General features: G+C 44.4%; 1 pseudogene; it reads right to left on the bottom strand.

The window, feature by feature from the left end:
• Nucleotides 1–4,078: 4,078 nt before the first annotated feature.
• LOC147673475 (pancreatic progenitor cell differentiation and proliferation factor-like protein pseudogene) lies at nt 4,079–4,343 on the bottom strand (annotated as a pseudogene).
• Nucleotides 4,344–4,914: the final 571 nt, after the last annotated feature.

Consider the following 4,914-nt stretch of genomic DNA (forward strand, 5'->3'; position numbering starts at 1 on the left):
ATTTTCTACAAACTCCAAGGGGTGGAAATAGTCTTAAGTGCTGGCGAAGCACTTTGCTGGGAGATTCGAAAACCCAATCGGGGTTACTGGCGGATTCCGTGCAGAGAGGGGGTAACGCAGGCGTTCCATCCGAAGCTGCAGGTGTTGGTCGTGCCCTTTGATGAGCCCAGTCCTGACCCAAAACCTGAGGGGTATCCTGTCCTGACTGTCCTGAGCTGTACCTGCTCGCCTACTGGCGTTTCCGAATCCTTGAGGGTCCTTGTCCCTGCCTATTCCCACACTGACCCGTGGCCAGGGTTAGTCCTCATTCTGTCCTAGGTAAATATATAAGTGGGTGTCTGTCTAACTATACTCTTACTTTCCTTTTCTGAATAAAGCACTCTTGCCTGTGATATTCTCCTATCACCCTTTCGAACGTAACTTTATGCAAATTGTTTATTAGTAATGTTCCATTTTTCCCCCTACCTATAGGATATTATTAAACTGACTGCATATTTTAGCATGTTCCAATATCCCTTCCCTTTAGTATGTTTGCTGTGAAATTAGTAAGAATAGCATAAGGTTTAGGACTTAGTTTAAGAATAAGTACACATATTAGGTCTGCCTCACGCCCCTGCCTTAGCTTAAATCGTACTGAATAGCATGTTCCAATTTGCTCATACCCTGAATATTCCTTAGTAATCTATGGTGCTTGCCTTAATCCATAGCTACACACCTGTTATGATTTTTATCATTGATGTTCTAATTTGTATCTGCCTGTTACTTACGGCATACTCATTCTAAACTAAATTCATATAAACTCTTTAAACCTCATCAGGTGTCTGTGGTCATTACGTATCACCTAATGTTATTAAATGTACTGCATGTGTAAGGTATTTTTCTCCTTGTAGGAATCTTGCTACCTGTCCACTGCTAGCTCCTGATCCATCAGGAGTAATGTGCCTGGGGTAAGTCAGGTACATGAATAGTAAGTGGTGAGAGGGTCACCCCCCGAATTACTCATAGTAGCGTGTGGAAAATCACCCGGTTCATGCAAATACTGTCATTATAAGCACGCCAGGGCCCAGTGCGTGGAAATTGGTAGAAAAAAGTGACCCAGGTGAACTGCGCGCTCTATCACAGGCACTCAGATGAACTTCATGCTGCGCTAAGTAAGATGGACCATGTTACAGCCCAGGGGGAATCTCTGTAACTTGATAGGAACCACTGTCATGGCCATTCCTATTAAGATAAAAAAAAAAAGCTTGGTGGATGTCCGTCATCAATTTTGATAGCAATCCGCCGAGATTGTAAATTGTTTTAATTTTCAAAAACAAACTCTAGGGTGTGGGGGGGGGGTGTCATTCATTGTTTTTTCTTTCTATGATGAGGCAACAAAAAACATCAAACTGTCCACTCTAAATTGAGTGGGTGGTGCGACTGCTTTTCTCGGACGACCCCTACTTTGATGGGCTACCACCGGACACAGGCTTGTAGCACCTGAGCCAACGCTGGTTCCTCCGACATAAAGTTAATGATCTACCCACCTCGTAATGGGGAGGGTGACTGGCAGTTTGGGGGACAGGGTATATTGTCACGTTTGCAATGGAGTATCCAGTCCGAACAACTCTAAATTAACCCCAAAAATGCTTGAACAAGACAATCATGAAGAACACCCATAGCCCTTAATATCCACTTTAATAGTGCTTATTTTACCAACCTACAAAGGATGAACGGCTAAGTCAGTTCTGCTAGCGCTCAAAGCTTGAAGCGGCAAGGTATATATGCACATCTCGAAAGAGTGAGTTTAAACTAATGACGCGCCTACCAGCTATAATGAAAAGCTGATAGCGGTATCCCTGTTATTGCTGATAATTCACTTTAACGACTACAGCACTTATTTCAAATCGTCCATTTCCAACCCTACAAGAGTCCTGCGCAATTCTGGGCGCTGTTACTGCATCTATTGTTGACAGCTCAAGGCGCAGTATTAACCAGGTACGGTAGTACCACAACACTCCGACAGTGTAATATACGCCTCAGTATTTGACTACACGATAACCACATATTTTGCTTTTTTGCAATCATTTTAGCACATGCACATTTTTATCCAGGTTTCTTCTGGTGAAATCTAACCCAAAACATTTGTAAAGGTGAGTATTTTGCGCAAACAACTCAATCTCAAACCATGCACAAAATCCCTTTTGCAATCAATTGAGACTTGTGAGGCACTTGGAAGAAAGTCCTAAAAGTCTAAACTTAGGTAGAAAAAAAGCGAAAGGTATCTTGCATATGCCTTAAAATTTTATTTTTGTAAAATCTACTTGATATTGGAATGTCTTTCTTTATTTACTCTCAAGCGAGATACAATCTTACCTTCAGTTCTCCAAGAGAAGGGTACCAGTTAAATATCAATAAAAGTTAATGTTTCGTGTGGTATTTTTAGAGGGAACATGAATTGAGTGGAACGTTCAAGTCCTTGTTTTGGCTACAGTTCAGCAGCAGGAGCCATGTTGCTGCCACGTGATCTTATCTGTTTGTAGGTGAATGCAGGTTATGACCCGGAACTCCTGATGCTTGCACGATTGTCGAGGTCACGTGGTGTTTTCTGTACAAGGGGTCACTGTCTGCCTCAGGAGGGTGAGTTGAAGGAACTTGAACATTTACAATGAGTAGAATTCCTAAGGGAGCTTTAACTGAGCTCCCTTATCAATTACCTTAGAAAAGCAAAGTGAATTTTGTACACTAAATGTGTCTTTGATTAAGGCAAAATCCTATTGGCAGGGCTACTGGAATTATGTGATCCTCCAGCTGAATTGTTATGCCTATAAATATGATTTGCCACACTTGCCACATAATACACCATTTGTACCAAAATAAACGATTCCAACATAAACTCAAATTAATTCAGGGGTGGTGAACAACGGGTGCGACACAGAGTCATATGAACTTGCAAAATCTAACTGGTCAGATTTCAGCGGTAAATTGTAAATTGTAAATTGTAAATTGATACTTGTATAGCGCACTACTCGCCCGCAAGGGTCTCAAGGCGCTTGTATGAATACCGCTGTGGAACCCATCCTGGCTTTCCCTGTGAGGCGTCCACTCCTGGGCACCCCAAAGGTGGAAGCCAGGCATCCTGAGGGTATTGTCTGCAGCAGGAAACAAAGCACGTATGTATTTATATGCATTTCAAACAGGATAGAAATAATGATTCTTTCTTTGTCATGAACATGCTTTATTTCTCTGTTCTTTCAAGTTCAAGTTCACCACATAGACCGGCGGCACAAAGGACATGTAAATAGGCCCCGGACTGTGTAACACACAACCCCACACACAACCCCCCCACACACCCACACACACAACCCCCTACACACACAACCCCACACACACAACCCCCCACACACATAACCCCACACACAACCCCCCACACACACTTCCCCCCACACACACAACCCCCCACACACACACACACACACACAACCCCACACACACAACCCTCCACACACACACATAACCCCCCTACACACACACAACCCCCCACACACACACACAACCCCACACTCACAACCCCAATCACACACAACCCCCCCACACACACACACAACCCCACACACAACCCCCCCCACACACACACAACCCCACATACACACAACCCCACACCCACAACCACAGCCACTTTTAAGAAAACAATCTCAGAAGTTTTTGCAGGAGCATTTTTGCTGAATGAGGCCACATGCAAAATGCAAGATATAGGATCACAGTTCAATTTTAGAGCAAGTATGATTGCTTTGCCTACAGTTAGTCCGTGAATTCTTTCGGTCGACATATATATAAAACACCACATGTTCAGCCTAAAAGTCAAATTGTATAAATCAGACATTAAGCTGAAGCATCTCAAAGCTGGATTACTAGAGTACTGCACTGTTGCCTGCTCCAAAGCATTTCAGCACAATTTTGCTTACATTTCCTTTGCAATCAAGGGCAATCAACACATATTTTCTTCTGCAGTCACATGGAAGTTCCAGAGACATTGAGGAACTGAAATTGTTCGTACAACCGAGGCACACCACGCCACTCTATCTTGCTCTGAGTCAAAGTCAGCTGTGAGCACTTTCTGTAGAAATATCTATCCTGGTAGACGTTGCAGGGACTTGTTCACAGTGGAAAAAGTTTTTCAGCCACCAGCATTTCTCAAACATTTCTGGGAGCCCATGGCTGGCTTTTTCGTGGTCTCCTGGGTGTCCAGAGTCGCAGTACATGGAAGATGAACAGCTGGAACAATTACTGGATTCAGAATTCTGACGAGTTCTATGGTTCTGATTTTTGGCCATCAGGCAACTAGTCGAAGGTACGTATGCCATGTTCCAGCAACCGAGACGTTGCCCAAGTATGTGATTTCTGGAAATTAGAAGCAGATACCTGCTTCGTAAAAGGCGGGCTTTTCTCGCCTCGGTGAGTCACTCCTACTTCTGACGGGCAATGACTATTCCAGGTTGAAGGGAAACCTACTTCTGTGCAGAGTGCGCTGACCAAAGAAGTTAAGCAAAACAAATTACTACAATTCTCCTTGCTCTCTGTCACAGGATTCTCAGCCACTCTAGCCGTTAGGACACATCCTCTCCCCGGTTGCAGCCATTAACAGGAGGGTCTGAAGATGTTTACTAGGAAGGATTCTATGCCATGTGGATTCTTAACCGCGTAAACAATGGAGGCCACAGGAGCGCATTTAGAAAACGGCACCAGTATATTAATAGTAATTGCAAGGGTTGCGCCTCCCCTTAGGAAGTCGCCTCAAGGGGCCTGCAGAACCAGAGATTAGTCACGGATCCGCCTGCCGTGCCCCAAAGCATGTCTTGAGGGGACCTGACTGGAGAGAGCCTGGACGCCTTCATGAGCGAGAGCACTGCGCGCGCGGTGAGCCTCTTCATGACG

The sequence above is a fragment of the Lissotriton vulgaris genome, chromosome 12 (genome assembly GCF_964263255.1).
Source record: "Lissotriton vulgaris chromosome 12, aLisVul1.2, whole genome shotgun sequence".
In the NCBI taxonomy this organism is placed as follows: Eukaryota; Metazoa; Chordata; class Amphibia; order Caudata; family Salamandridae; genus Lissotriton; species Lissotriton vulgaris.